The sequence below is a fragment of the Eumetopias jubatus genome, unplaced genomic scaffold, assembly GCF_037043125.1.
Source record: "Eumetopias jubatus isolate StellerSeaLion01/CBP00866 unplaced genomic scaffold, mEumJub1_p1.0 scaffold_12, whole genome shotgun sequence".
Taxonomy (NCBI): Eukaryota; Metazoa; Chordata; class Mammalia; order Carnivora; family Otariidae; genus Eumetopias; species Eumetopias jubatus.
Window position 1 is genome coordinate 93,771,939 of NW_028274818.1, and position 16,659 is coordinate 93,788,597.

The window sequence follows — 16,659 nt, forward strand, 5'->3', positions numbered from 1 at the left end:
AACAGTCACCCTGAATATGCAGGATAAGTTAGTGTGCCGCAGCAGGTAAAAGCTTGATGTCTAAATAAGAAGTAGGACCCTAGTGAGGCATAGGTTGAATTGAGGGATAAATATCATTTATCACAATAAGCGTATACAATATTTGGACTCTTGAGATGGACAGATTCCTTGAGCGGAATTACACAATTACTGTAAGTAGGTTAGAGTGTCTATAGTAAGAATAGCCCCAACATTAATTCCCATTCCTGATAACCTAGGTTTAACTGGTACAGATATAATGACCTCAGCAAAAGCATTTTGTTCAGGTCCAATTTTATAGGACCAAACTTTGGAATTAATTATGTGAGGAAAACTTAAGACCGGAAAGGACTTGTGGAAGGAAATCTACCTTCTGACATATCCGAAGCTATTACTTTTTTTTTTTTTTGTAAGCAGGATTAGGTGGGGAGGCAACAGATCCAGCAATGAGTTAAATTTGGAACAATACAGGGGCGCCTGGGTGGCTCAGTTGGTTAAGCGACTGCCTTCGGCTCAGGTCATGTTCCTGGAGTCCCAGAATCGAGTCCCGCAGCGGGCTCCCTGCTCAGCAGGGAGTCTGCTTCTCCCTCTGACCTCCCCCCTCTCATGTGCTCTCTCTCTCTCTCATTCTCTCTCTCAAATAAATTTTTAAAAATCTTTAAAAAAAATTTGGAACAATACAAATAACAAGTGTTGGTGAGGATGTGGAAAAAAGGGAACCCTCACTGCACTGTTGGTGGGAATGTGAATTGGTACAAGCACTGTGGAAAACAGTATGGAGGTACCTCAAAAAATTAAAAATAGAAATGCCATACAATCCCAGCAGTAATTCCACTGCTGGGCATTTACCCAAAGAAAATGAAAACACTAATTCGAAAAGATATATGCACCTCTATGTTTATTGCAGCATTACAACATCTAGGTGTCCACCAATAGATGAATGGATAAAGAAGATGTGATATACATAAACAATGGAATATTACTCAGCCATATAAAAGGATAAGATCTTGTCATTTGCAACAACATAGATGGACCTAGAGGGGTTATGCTAAGTGTAATAAGCAGAGAAAGACAAATACCATATGATTTCACTCATATGTAGAATCTAAAAAAAGTAAATGAACAAACAAACAAAAACAGAAACATAAATACAGAAAACAAACAGGTGGTTGCCAGATGGGAGAGGGGAGGAGGGGATGGGCAAAATAGATGAAGGAAATTAAGAGGTACAAACTTCCAGTTATTAAATAAATAAGTTATGCAGATGAAAAGTACAACATAGGGAATGTAGTCAATAATAATACAGTCAATAATACTGTAATATTGTTGGATGGTTACTACGCCATATTATTGTGGTGAGCATTGAGTAATGTATAGAATTGTCCAATCACTACGTTGTACACCTGCAACTAACATAATAACATTATATGTCAACTATACTTTAAAAATAGAAAAATAAGGGGCGACTGGGTGGCTCAGCCATTAAGTGTCTGCCTTCAGCTCAGGTCATGATCCCAGGGTCCTGGGATCCAGCCCCGCATTGGGCTCCCTGCTTGGCAGGAAGCCTGCTTCTCCCTCTCCCACTCCCCCTGCTTGTGCTCCCTCTCTCATTGTGTCTCTCTCTGTCAAATAAATAAAATCTTTAAAAAAAATAGAAAAATAAATTTATCTTTTTTAAAAAAAATTTTATTTATTTATTTGACAGAGAGAGATAGCAGGAGGAGCAACAGAGGGAGAGGGAGAAGCAGGCTCCCCATCCAAGCAGGGAGCCGATGAGGGGCTGGATCCCAGGACCCTGGGATCATGACCTGAGCTGAAGGCAGGCGCTTAACCGACTGAGGCACCCAGGCGCCCCAATAAAAATAAATTTAAAATGACATATTGTAGGGCAACTGGGTGGCTGAGTCTGTTAGGCGACAGCTCTTGATTTCGGCTCAGGTCATGATCTCAGGGTCCCGGGATCGAGCCCCACATTGGGCTCCATGCTCAGCAGAGAATCTGCTTGAAGATTCTCTACCCCTCTCCTTCTGCCCCTTCCCTAACTCTCTCTCTCTTTCGAATAAATAAATCCTAAAAAAATAAAAATAAAATAAAATGGTATATTGTACTTTACTTAGATTAGTGATAGATAACATTTAATAGGTGATTTTAATATTTTTATAATATGCATATTATGTAAAATAATAAAGCATTGCCTGCCTATCTGTGAAAAAAAAAACTCAGAGCAGTAGCTAAGGTCTGAGAAATATGCAGCAGCATATTTTTTTTTCCTTAGGTAAGAAAGAGAAACCACTGGGAGGCAAAAGTAATAGAATGATGGAATATACAGAAGATCATATTTTTAAAAGATTTGATTTATTTATTTGACAGAAAAATGTATGTGAGAGAGCACAAGCAGGGGGAGTGGCAGAGGGAGAGGGAGAAACAGACTCCCCGCTGAGCAGGGAGCCTGATGCGGGGCTCAATCCCAGGACCCTGGGATCATGACCTGAGCTGAAGGCAGATGCTTAACCGACTGAGCCACCCAGGTGCCCTGATACAGAAGATCATATTAAGAAAACTTTAGTCAGTTAAAGAGGGGGTGTTAAAGACAATAATAGGTAAGATTTCCAAGAGAACAAAGGGTATGGAAAAGGATACTGAAGAACTAAAAAAATCAATCGTGTTCTATTGTCTTCTGCAGAAGCTGTTCAATTAGCATCTCGTTCCATCATCTGGGAGAGACGCTGCCCACAGTCAACAACTTCTAAGAGAATTGCTAAGAATCCTCAGTGTGAGGTCCACTAATGGACTAGATGCCCAGTACTCAGGAGAAAGTGATATATGTCTTATTTGGGAAATATGAACACAGGGATCAACAACTTGGAGTTTATTGTTGTGTCAGTTATTTGTTAAAAGTCCTTTTTGTAGAGGCTTATGGGCAGTTTTTTCCTGATCCTTTTCCAGAAAACCAAATCTCCAGGTATCAGATCATGCAGAGCTGCTTAGGTGGGTGTTTTGGCAATACAGCTTGTTCTTATTAGTGATAAGTCTGGAAGTATTATACGAGTCTCTGCAGAAATTAGTCATATAAGTTTACAGTGGGATCAATCTAAGATTGAAGTAATTCCCAGATGCATGGAGCAGTTAACTCAGAAGGAAATAACTTCTGAGGATCCTGGAGGGAATTGATCTTGTTGTACCATGGGCAGGGGCAAAGCTTGGGGTTTCTGAGAGTTTTGATAATTATGAGTTTTTGAATTTCTTTTAGTTCTCTTTTTTTAAGATTTTAATTTATTTATTTGACAGAGAGAAACAGTGAAAACAAGCAAGTGGGAGAGGGAGGGGGAGAAGCAGGCTTCCCGCTGAGCAGGGAGCCCGACTTTGGGCTAGATCCCAGGACCCTGGGATCATGACCTGAGCGGAAGGCAGGCATTTAACGACTGAGCTACCCAGGCGCCCCCTGGTTCTCTTATTTTTGCTAAAGATGCCGGATGATATAAAAAGTTTATTTTCCAAGTAGATTGAGAAAATAATGGTACCAGGGAAATATGTGTTTCTATTACCAGAGAGATAAATTGAAACCCCCTCCTTGGGAATTTTAAAATTAAGTCATTTTTTTTCTCTACCAGTATGCGCATAGCTCTCTAGCAAGAGAAAGCCTCAATCCATCCTCCTCAGAATAAACAAAAATAACCAGAACATACTCAGAGTTCGTTTGGAGTTGTTCACAGGGCCTGGAGGTTTTGGTTCCTGTTCATGTCCTACCTTTATAGTACTGCAAGGAATATGTCATTGGCAGTTAGGGTATGCGTTGGAAACATCCTCTGCATTACCCTGCAAGTCACCCCCACCCATGTTGGTTCAATGTTGTTAATTTATCTCTGCTATGTTGGCAATATCAAGTAGCATTCTTGCTAAACTCCACTTTGACTATGCTTACCTCTTAGATAACAACAAAACATCTAAAAGTTCTTAATTTGCTGTCCATATTAGAGGGAGATGTCAGGAAATCTGTTTCTTTTTAAAAATGTAATCACTTTTTATTTGGAATAATAATAGATTCACAAGTAATTCCAGTAATTCCACTGGTGGGCATTTATCCAAAGAAATGATAACAATGTAAATGTAACATCTTACATCACCACAGCACGGGGTCACAATCAGTTAAGTGCTACTGGTACAATCCACAGACAATTCAGATTTCACCAGTTTTATGTGCATTCATTTGTGTTTGTCTGGGCACATACTGAATTTTATCACATGTAGATTTATGTAGCCACCACCATCAAGATACACAACTGTTGCTTCACCACAAAGAGCCCTCATATTATCCCTTTATAGTCACACTCATCCCCTCTCCCTACCCAACCCCTATCTTAACCTTTGGCAACCACTAATCTGTTCTTCATCTCAGTGATTTTGTCATTTCTAGAATGTTATATAAATGGAATCATACAGTATGGAACATATTGTGACCGGCTTTTTTCATTCAGTATAACTCCCCTGAGGTCTAAGCTGTTGCATGTTTCAATAGTTTGTTCCTTTTTCTTGCTGAGCGGTATGATAACGATGGCTGAGAAGCCTAGCAAGAGATGGTAAGGCAAGCCAAAAATTAACAATAGCAGAGAGCTGTTACCACTCCTGGGATGGAGGAACAAAGTGTTAGTGTTACCAGATCCCAGGGCCAGGGTCTCCTGTAGAAGCTGTAGAATCATGGCCGGCCTCTTCCGTGGGAGCTGGACCCATGTGAAAGCTACAGCCATCACAGGAGAAGCTACCTGACATGGGGATGGCAGTGAGGGTGGAGGAGGGTGCTGGGAGAGAAATACCCTGGCTTCTTCCTTCCTTCTTCTGCTTTACATTCTCCCTCCATTGCTTTCCTTTGCTTGAACTGGAAGCCAGCTGACATGGCTGCCTGAGATGTGTAGCCTGTAGCAATCACCCAGCCAAATAACCGAGCACATCAAGGGACTGTGAGGAGTGGATCTGAGGGCAAACAGGCCCAGAACCCGCACAATAGTACATGTGAGTGTTCAATTTTATGTAATAATGCCACATGGATTTTCTAACTTAGAATTTCTATTTCTGATGCACCTTGAAGTCATGAATTAACCTGAAAGTGTAAACCAATAGCAGTATAAATTTTTGTTGTTGTTGTTGTTGTTTTGGTAAAACCTCTTATATTAAGGATATAGACTTCTGTCTTTTACACTCATAAACTGTGGTAAGTGCAAGAGGGAGGATCAAGGATTACAGAAATAACATTATTTGTAAAGAAATAAATAAGGAACTCCCAGGTGACAGTATTTTCCCTATAGCCCAAGGTGCCTGCCCTGTTGAAAACTTTTGTTCTCAAAGCAATGTATAGGTGTGACAGCAATCGTTCCTGTTTAAGAGATAACCTTTAATGCAACTTTTTATCCCCTTTAAAATGGATGCACACAGTGTTTTAGCCTAGGCTCAAAGCTGAATATTCTCCCATCATTTTAATAATTGTTTAGGCATGTCCTATGACAATTATACCGAGTTTCCTCAAACAACCCCCCACCATCACCACCCCTATGTTCTGCTTGTTCATATTCCCTTTACCCTTTTCTCTGCTATTATCACTGGTATCTCTGCTTGTACTTGAAAGTAAAAAGCAATTCCAGATTACAGCCAACTCAATGGCCTTGCTCCATAGTATGGCCCCTGATGAAGAGACAGAAAAGGGGAGAAGCACGAAGGACCATCATGGGATGAGATCAGGCAGAAGCCTGAAGCCCAACTTGTTTTTTAAAAAGAGGCTCTTAGACATGTTCCCAGCAGATAAGTCTTCACTGGCTTGGAGAACAGGAAGGACTACTTCACAAACACCACAGTGTTTGAATTTCTAGAGGCCACCCAGGCCAAGAAGACATCCCTGCAGTGCTTCACCACACATTCATTGCTGCAGTACTCATTGTCCCAGTCCTTACTCACAACAGGAGGGTTCTCACAACCGGATCTCACACATCGAGGCTGGGGTGAGAGTGTCACGGGAGACCCACTCACCAGTTCAACATCCATTTGAGAAGGAGACTCAACCTCAGGAACTACATCTGTGATCATCTCACAGATTGTCTCAGGAGAGGTTTCCTCCACTGTGTGGGCCTCGGGGCTGTTGTTCACAGGCCGCTCAGGACTACTTTCCACAGCTGGTGGGACTAAAGGCGTCTGCATTTTCAGAGTGGGTGGAGGCACAATCTTGATCTGCAGAGGTGGTGGCTGTTGCTGTAAATTGATTCGAACTTTCTGAGGTGGAGGCTGTTGCATGGCCTGCAGTGGGGGAGGCTGCTGCAGAATGGTCACTTGCTGCTGAGTGGGGGGCTGAGGCATCTGTTGCAGTGGAGGGGGTTGTAGTCGGGGTGGAGGCAGTTGCATAGAAGCAGCAGCTGCTGCCGCTGCCTGCAACACTGAGCGAGTGACAATTTGGGCTTGTTGACTGGGCTGGATAGTGGCTGTACTGGTTTGGCCCAGTTGGATCCCCCGGGAGGTCACCACTGTGGCTGGGATAACGGTAACCATCCCTCCTTGAGACATAGTAATAGAAGAGGGCAACATCTGTTTGGTAATAATCAACTTGGTGATATTGGGCTGACCCCCAGCCCCAGAAGATGCCTGGTTTGCCACGTAGGAGGAAAGAGTGGAGTTAACAACAATGGAAGGGGACAAGGCAGGGGGTTCTGTTGAGGCTGGTGCTGGAGATGCTGGGTCAACAGTAGCCATAGGAGGTGGAGAAGGAGTCTGTGATGGTGGCACTGGATCCAATTCTACTGTTTCCACAGTGGCCTGACACTCTTGATTGTCTTTATATGCAGCCAGAGCCTTCAGATACTCTTTCTTGGCAGCTTCAGTTTTCCTCTTGTACACCTGTTTTTGCTCCTCTCCAAGACTATCCCACATGGAGGCCACAATTTTTGAAACCTCCCCAAAAGTGTCATTGGCATTCTGTCCCTTAATGGCAGCCTGTGTATCACGAAAGAATAAAGCATATGCTGAAACTGGCTTCTGAGGTTCATTAGGATCTTTCTTTTTTCTCTTCTTTGGGGCCTTCTGCTTTTTTCCTGCTTCCACCACAACTGTCTTCTGGCTGGGAAGTTGCCTCCGGAAATCCTCAACACCATCCTCATGAAGTGAACTAGTAGGCGAAGGGGTGGTTGAAAGACGATCCTCAGGTGACTGGGCAGGTGGCAGGATGGTGCCACCCCCTAAGCTCAAACCAAGTTGAGAACTCAGTTCTGACTGATCAATGGTGGTCAACTGGCTATGCCCCATCAAGCCAGATGTCATGTCTGTCATTGGTACATCAATTGTAACAGGTGGGTTGGCACTATACTGAGTTCCTATAGAATGGTCCAAGTCCATGGTCAAGCCCCCACTCAGGAGCCCCCCGCCCTGCTCCATCAAGCCATGGGTCATGCCCACAGGCATGTCCAATGTCTGGACCCCATATTGGGCTGAAAAGCTGCCAATCCTGAGAGGAGGAGGGGTCTGCCAGGTCATCAAAGTGGCCAACCACATCTGAGACAGCCAGTGAGGGATCAGAATCCAAGGAAATAGGTGGGATTTCAAATTCCTCATCTCCCAAGCTTGGTGCCTGGACTGTCTCGGCCCCTGACAGGAAGGGGTGCGAGGGCCCTGTGATCGTCAGGCAATTGTCATTTCCTCCGGGAAACTCCATCTTCACACAACGGCTACCACCGTCTCAGTTCAATTTTTTGTTTTTAATATTTCATCAGCATGCAGGATGGGTGAAGGTAATTAATTTACCATCTGAACTGATTTAATATCTGGGGACAAGCCTATAAGGATAAATCCAAGGTTGTGATAACATAGGCTGCTTGGAATTTTTTTGTTTTTTCTTTCTTTTTTAAATTATTAATTGTGGCAAAATACACATATGATAAATCTTATCTTATGGCTTGGCATCTTAGCCATTTTTAAGTGTATAGTACACTTTTAAGGTATTGTTCAGTAGTGTTAAGTGCATTCACTTTGTGCAACCATCACAACCATCCATCTCCAGAACTTTTTTCATCTTGCAAAACTGAAGCTCTGTCATCAAATAATGACTCCTCTTTCCCCCCAGCCCCTGGCAGCCACCATTCTACTTTCTGTCTCTATGAATTTGACTACTCTAGTACCTCTTAACAGTGAAATCTTATAGTATTTCTCTTTTTGTGACTGGCTTATTTCACTTAGCATCATGTCCTCAAGCTCCATCATGTTAGAGCATCTGTCAGAATTTCCTTCCTTTTTAGGGCTGAATAATATTTCATTGTATGTAGATACCATATTTTGTCTATCCATTCATCTGTTGATGAGCACGTGGGTTGCTTCTACTTATTGACTCTTGTGACTATGCTGCTATAAATATGGGTGTGCAAACATCTTTGAGACTCTGCTCTCAATTCTTTTGGTGATATATCCAGAAGTGGAATTGCTGTTCATATGGTAGGTCTATTTTTAACTTTTTGAAGAGCCACTATACTATTTTTCATATGGCTGCACAAATTTATATTCCTACCAGCAGTGTACAAGGGTTCCAATTTTGCCATATCTTTGCCAATACTTACTATCCATCCCCCTTTTATAGCAGCCATCCTAATGGATATGAAGTGGCAACTAATTGTGGTTTTGATTTGCATTCCCCTAATTATTAGTAATGTTGAGCATCTTTTCATGTGTTGTTGGTCATTTGTATATCTTCTTTGGAGAAATAGCTATTTAAGTGCTTTTTTTTAAAAAAAAGATTTTATTTATTTGAGAGAGAGTGTGTGTGTGCACAAGTGGGGGGTGCAGAGGGAGAGGGAGAAGCAGACTCCCCCACTGAGCAGGGAGCCTGATGCGGGGCTCGATCCCAGGACTCTGAGATCATGACCTGAGCTGTAAAAGTATAAAATCATACCTGAGCTGAAGGCAGCTGCTTAACCAACCCAGGTGCCCCTATTTAAGTGCTTTGTCCACTTTTTAATCAGGTTAATTTTTGGTTGTTTCTGTTGTTGAGTGTAGGAGTTCTTTATGTATTTCAGATATTAACTCTTTAGCAGATACCTTGGCAAATATTTCCTCCCATTCCATGAGTTGTCTCTTCACTCTGTTGATTGTGTCCTTTGATGCACAGAAATTTTAAATTTTATGTAGTCTAGTTTATCTAATTTCTTTTTTTGTCTGTGGTTCTGGTGTCCTGAAGCTTTTCCCCTATGTTTTCTTCTAAGGGTATAATTTCAGGTCTTATGTTTAGTTCTTCCATGCATTTTGAATGAACTTTTGTACATGGTGTAAGGTAAAGGTTTAACTTCATTCTTTTGCATGTGGATATCTAGTTTTCCCAACACCATTTTTTGAAAAGACTAGCTTTCTCCATTGAATGATGTTGGTATCCTTGTTGAAAATCATTTGACCATATGTTTGAGGGTTTATTTCTCTATTCTATTCCATTGGTCTATATGTCTATCCTATGCCAGTTGCCACACTGTTTTAATCACTATAGCTTTGTAATACATTTTGAAACCAGAAAGTGTGAGATCTCCAATTTTGTTCTTTTTCAAAATAATTTTGGCTATTCAGGGTCCATTGAAATTCCATATGAATTTTAGGATGTATTGTCCTATTTCTGCAAAAATCGCTGTTGGGCTTTAGATGGATTTGTGTGGGATCAACATCTGAACAATATTAAGTCTTCCAACACATAAACATGGATGCCTTTCTATTTATTTGGGTCTTCCTTAAGACGTTCCTTTCAGCAACGTTTTGTAGTTTTCAGTGTACAAGTCCTTTGTCTCCCTGGTTAAGCTTATTCCTAAGTATTTTATTATTTTTGATGCTATTGTAAATGGAATTTTTTTTAAGATTTTATTTATTTATTTGACAGAGAGAGAGAGAGAGAGAGAGCACAAGCAGGGGGAGTGGCAGACAGAGGCAGAGGGAGAAGCAGGCTCCCCACAGAGCAGGGGGAGCCTGATGTGGGACTTGATCCCAGGACCCTGGGATCATGACCTGAGCTGAAGGCAGTCGCTTAACCAACTGAGCCACCCAGGTGCCCTGGAATTGTTTTAATTTCATTTTCATATTGCTCGTTGTTAGCATATGGAAACAACTGATTTTCATGTGTCGATTTTGATTCCTATACCTTTGTTAAATTCCTTTATTAGCTCTAATGGTTTTTTTGTGCAATCTTTAGGGCTTTCTACATATAAGATCATGTCATCTTTGAACAAAGATGGAGCTCCTGGGTGGTGCAGTTGGTTAAGTGTCTGACTCTTGATTTTGGCTCAGGTCATGATCTCAAGCTGGTGAAATTGAGCCACGTGTCTAGATCCACTCAGTGAGCAGTCTGCTTGAGATTCTCTCCCTCTCCCTCTGCCCTTCCCCCTTCTCGTACTCTCTCTTTAAAATAAATAAATAAATCTTTAAAAAAAGATAATTTTACTTCTTCCTTTCCAATTTGGATGGCTTCCCCCCCCCCCCAATTTCGATGACTCTTAATTTTTCTCTTGCCTAACTGCTTTGGCTAGGACTTCCAGTACTATGTTAAATAGAAGTGGCGATAGCAGGCATTCTCATCATTTTCCTGATGTTAGAGGAAAAACTTTCAGTCTTTCATCATTAAGTACCATGATGTTAGGTATTGGTATTTTTCTTTTTTAAATAAGATTAATCAACAAACATCATTAAAGCAGGGATGTACATGGTAATCTCTAGAAGGTCCTTCCAGGATTTGCTAGTTCCCTAACAGAGAAAAACAACCATGGGCTTCTCCTTCTTCATGTAAGAAAAGAAGGGTGGCTAGGCTTACAGAGTTGTAGTAATGGACAGTAATGTGTAAAAGGAAAATAATAGTATTTCATAAGCAGATAGGCCACCAGCAGCTGAGAACTGGAGTGTTTTCTGTCAGAAGAAGAGTCTTTAATATGGGGAACCATATAGTTAGCAGAAACCTTAGAACTAAAAAGGGAAAGTTTCACACATTCTGCTATTGTTTCTATAGCTCTTAGACAAGGTAGCTATGCCCTCGCTATTGGATCTAATGAAAAACTGACATAAGCAGTAGGCATCTGATGATCCCCATGTAATTGACCAGTGCCCCTAATGCTTGTTCAGACTTTTCATGAATAAAAAGGAAAGATGCTTGTGAATCTAAAATCCTAGAAACAGATCTTTTCATAGATAGTTCATACCAGTCTTTGTGCTTAAAATTGATTATGCTTTTTTTTAAACTGAAAACTATATAACAATGGAACAAAAAAGACCCTAGAAATAAACTCACACTTATGTGGTCAATTAATCTACAACAAAGGAGGCAAGAATATACAATAGGGAAAAGATAGTCTCTTCAACTAATGGTGCTGGGGGAACTGGACAACTACATGCAAAACTGGACCACTTTCTTACATCATACACAAAAATAAACTCAAAATGGATTAACACCTAAATGTGAGACCTGAAACCACAAAATTTCTTAAAAAAACACATCGGGAGTAATCTCTTGGACATCAGCCTTAGCAACATTTTTCTAGACATGTCTCTTCAAGCAAGGAAAACAGAAGCAACGATAACCTATTGGGACTACACTAAAGTAAAAACCTTTAGCACAGTAGAGGAAGCTATCAGCAAAACAAAAAGGCAACCTACTAAATGCAAGAAGATAAATTTGTAAATGACATATCCAATAAGGGGGTCATTGTCTGAAATATATAAAGAACTTATACAACACCAAAAAAACCAAACAATCTGATTTTAAAATGGGCAAAGGATTTGAATAGACATTTTTCCAAAGAAGACATACAGCTGGCCAACAGATACATGAAAAGATGCTCAACATCACTAATCATCAGGGAACTGCAAATCAAAACCACAAGGAGATAATCACACCACACCAGTCAGAATGGCTTGTATCAAAAAGACAAGAAAAAACAAGTGTTGGCAAGGATGTGGAGAAAAGGGAACCCTGGTGCCCAGTCACTGCAAACACAAACTGGAGCAGCCGCTGTGGAAAACAGTAGGAAGGGCCCTCAAAAAATCAAAAATAGAAATATCATATGATCGAGGCACCTGGGTGGCTCAGTTGGTTAAGTGACTGCCTTCGGCTCAGGTCATGATCCCGGAGTCCCGGGATCGAGTCCCGCATCGGGCTCCCTGCTCAGCAGGGAGTCTGCTTCTCCCTCTGAGCCTCCCCCCTCTTGTGCTCTCTCTATCTCATTCTCTCTCTCAAATAAATAAATAAAATCTTTTAAAAAAAAGAAATATCATATGATCCAGTAATTCCACTACTAAGTATTTACTCAAAGAAAATGAAACTACTAATTCGAAAAGATATATGCACCCCTATGTTTATTGAAGCATTATTTACAGTAGCCAAGATATGGAAACAACCCAAGTGTCCGTTGGATAAATGAATGAAGAAGATTTGGTAGGTATATACGATGGAACATTACCCATAAAAAGGAAAGAAATCCTGCCATTTGTGACAACATGGGTGGACCTTGAGGGGGTTATGCTAAGTGAAATAAGTTAGAGAAAAAGACATACCATATGATTTCACTTATATGTGGAATCTTAAAAAAAAAAAGACTCATAGAAACAGAACAGATTGGTGGTTGAAAGAAGCAGGGGCTTGGGGTGGGGGAAATGGGTGAAGGGGGTCAGGAGGTACAAACCTCCAATTATAAGATAAATGAGTTCTGGGCACCTGGGTGGCTCAGTCGGTTAAGCCACTGCCTTCAGCTCAGGTCATGATCCTGGAGTCCCGGGATCGAGTCCCGCATCGGGCTCCCTGCTCGGCAGGGAGCCTGCTTCTCCCTCTGACCCTCCCCTCTCTCGTGTTCTCTCTCTCTATCTCATTCTCTCTCTCAAATAAATAAATAAATCTTTAAAAAAAAAGATAAATGAGTTCTGGGAATGTAATGTACAACATGGTGACTATTTAAAAAAGAAAAATTTTAAGGTAAATAATATATGAAAACTATGAAATTAAATTAACTTTTCAAGTCAATACAAAACGAGCACCTGGGCGGCATGTTAAGCTCCAACTCTTTTTATTTTTTTTTAAGATTTATTTATTCTTGACAGAGAGAGGGAGCATAAGCAGGAAGGGAAGAGGGAGAGGGAGAGAAAATTCCAAGCAAAGAGCAGAGTCCCACCTGGGGCTCAATCCCATGGCCCTGAGATCACAACCCAGCTGAAACCAAGAGTTAGAAGCCCAACTGACTGTACCACCCAGGCACCCCTAAGTGTCTGACTCTTGATCTCAGCTCAGGACTTGATCTCAGGGTCATGAGTTCAAGTCCTGCCTTGGGCTTCACGCTGAGTATGGAGTCCACTTTAAAAAAAAATCAACATAAAAAATAAGAAGGCTTAACTCATGAGAAAACTAATGCTGATCTAATACCAACAAAAATATTGTGTTGGTATTAATTTTACATGGCAAATTAAAATTTAAAGACATTGGATTATGCCCAAAACTCTTCGTTTATCTTAGAACTGAGGCCTTTTCTTATCTTGTACTATAATAACAAAGCCCATTACACAAATACACTTTTCATTGCCCACAAAGGAAACATACATAGTTTAACAATTCATTTAGACATGTTTGACTGTTTAACTATACTAGATGTTCCTAGACTGCACACATTCAAAAGAATAATTTTTGATTGGTTATCTTTTAAGTCTTCCAAGAGAAGAAAATGAACAGCAAAAAAAAGTGAGAGGGAGCTACTTCAGACAATTATAAAATTATCACTCTAAAAGGCTAATCCAAGGGTGCCTGGGTGGCTCAGTCGTTAAGCGTCTGCCTTCGGCTCGGGTCATGATCCCAGGGTCCTGCTCTGCAGGAAACCTTCTTCTCCCTCTCCCACTCGCCCTGCTTGTGTTCCCTCTCTCGCTGTGTCTCTCTCTGTTAAATAAATAAATAAAATAAAAGGCTAATCCATGTTTCTCCTGCAAGGAGAAGGAAAACAGTTTAAACATAGAAAAACACATTGTGTTTGCTTTCTTTCTTTTTATTTTCTGAGAGAGAGAGAAGAGAACATGAGTGGGGGAGAGGCAGAGGGAGAATCTTTTTAAATTTTTATTTATTTATTTATTTATTTTTTAAAAGATTTTATTTATTTATCTGACAGAGAGAGAGAGATCACAAGTAGGCAGAGCAGCAGGCAAGAGGGAGAGAGAGAAGCAGACTCCCCGCTGAGCAGGGAGCCCAAAGTTGGGCTCGATCCCAGGACCCTGGGATCATGACCTGAGCCAAAGGCAGACATTTAACTGACCGAGCCACCCAGGGGCCCTGAAACAGGGAGAGAATCTTAAACAGGCTCTACACCCAGGGCGGAACCTGAGGTGGGGCTTGATCTCACCACACTGAGATCATGACCTGGGCTGAAATCTAGAGTCAGACGCTTAACCAACTGAGCCACCCAGGTGCCCCAAAAAACACGTTTGATGTATATATGTACACACACAAAGAAGAGTGATATTCCAGCCTATTTAAAAAATAAGTTAGGAACTTGGCAATTTAATAGAGCTATACAATTAAAAAGTCAGCATTTATTAATCTCCAAAGTACAGAAATGAAATAATCACCTATGTTAAACAAAATAATCTCTCCCCCTGGGCGCCTGGGTGGCTCAGTCGTTAAGCGTCTGCCATGGGCTCAGGTCAATGATCCCAGGGTCCTGGGACCAAGCCCCGCATCAGGCTCCCTGCTTAGCGGGAGGCCTGCTTCTCCCTCTCCCACTCCCCCTGCTTGTGTTCCTTCTCTCGCTGTCTCTCTTTGTCAAATAAATAAATAAAATCTTAAAAAAAAAATCTCTCCCCCTTCCTTTTTCTTTTTTTTAAAGATTTTATTTATTTATTTATTTGTCAGAGAGAGAGAGCCCGCGTGCACGGGCAGGGGGAGGGGCAGAGAGAGGCGCATTTTCCCTGATGAGCAAGGAGCCTCATGTGAGACTCGATCCCAGGACCCTGGGATCATGACCAGAGCCAAAGGCAGATGCTTAACTGACTGAGCCACCCGGCATTCCCCCCCACCTTTTGTTTTTCCTAAAGTAGGCTCCACACGGGGTGCCTTTTAACAAACCAGACAAATAATCTTCTCGTAAGGGTTTCTTCCTTCCTTCCTTTTTTTTTTTTTTTTTGGTTCGAGGTTCTTGTTAGGAGCCACTGCAATTCTAACTTGTCCCTAGTGAGATTGTGTCAGAGAGATAAGGGTACAAGTTAGTGTTATTGTGAGAAGGAAGCAGAAATTTGGCTGTGCAACTTGTATCTGCAGAACTTGGCCAAAGGCCAATTATCATGGACAGGGGCCAGAGAAAATGTCCTGATTCTGGGCAGAAGAAATGAAACAAAGCAGTTCCCGGGGACACAAACAAAATTGAGGAAGGTGTCCTTACAGCAATTTAAAATGGCAATCTGAGGGGCACCTGGGTGGCTCAGCTGGTTAAGCATCTGCCTTTGGCTCAGGTCATGATCCCAGCGTCCTGGAATCAAGCCTCAGCAAGGAGCCTGCTTCTAACTTCTCCCTTTGCCCCCACCCCGCATGTGCTCTCTCTTGCTATCTCTCTCTCAAATAAATAAATAAAATGGCAATCTGAGGAAAAGTTTATCCAAAAGACACAGGTCTGAGGATACCTTTTGAATTCCATAGCCTCTAAGGCTGGTTGTAGTACAGACTTACTGGACATTTGTTGATGGAGTGATTTTTCTGGTTTATCCTGGTAACAAATGACACTCAAGCATGCTAACTAGTTATATGACCCCTGAGTGGTTGACATCTCCAGCTTCTTAGAAGGACAATCGCTAGAGTTTGAGCAATAAAAGATTTGTGATGCTCTTAGACATTCAGGGCTGCATACCTGTCCTTTCCCTATAAATATTTCCTCTTATAGACAAATGGCATTCAAAACACTAGACAAGAGGACAGATCATAGGAGCAGGTATAAAAAGCCAGCAAACAATTTTACCAAGGAAAAATAAAAATCTAATTGGATAACCATAAAACCAAAGGGGACCTTATTGTAAGGAAAACAAAATAATTCCAACACTGAAGGGTCTTAACAAAACATCAGAGCTCACATTTAGTGAGAACTTACCCCCCAGCCATGGGCAGGATGGCACCTCAAACAGTTAGAGACACAAAGGGTCTCAGATGTGCGCATTATTACTAGAGTTGAGGGTCCCAGTCCAAAGTAGTGAGGGCTTCAGCTGAATCTCTGTGGATTCTCCATTTTTGGCAATGCCCTCCAGTTAAAGACCAGCAGGAGCACACCTGTAGTTGAACACGGTTTCCCGTGTTCCCCACACCATGAGGAACCCATCATGGACATCTCAGCAAGAATGTGTTAGGAAGGACTTATCATGGGATTTGGGCTTGTATTAGATGATTTTCGAGGAGGGCTTGAGAAAAGGGAGATTTGCTCTAGGTTGGATGTTGTCAGGAAGTGGGGATAATTCTTTTTGGTTATCTTAATAATTTTTATCTAGAAGGCAGGAGGAATGGATCAGGGATTAAAGCTGTTCTTGTTAAAGAAGTAGCAGTCACTCAAACTGTGGGGGTAGAGGTTATATTTGGTCATTTTTGTGGTTTGGACGATGTTCTTGTTTTTGTGTTCAGGCATGATTATGAAATGGTCTTTCTCTCAATCC

The 16,659-nt window shown here is 41.5% G+C and overlaps 1 pseudogene; it reads right to left on the reverse strand.

Annotated features, from left to right (window-relative positions):
- Nucleotides 1–5,471: 5,471 nt before the first annotated feature.
- On the reverse strand, nt 5,472–7,727 carry LOC114214547 (TOX high mobility group box family member 4 pseudogene; annotated as a pseudogene).
- Between the last annotated feature and the right edge of the window lie 8,932 nt (nt 7,728–16,659).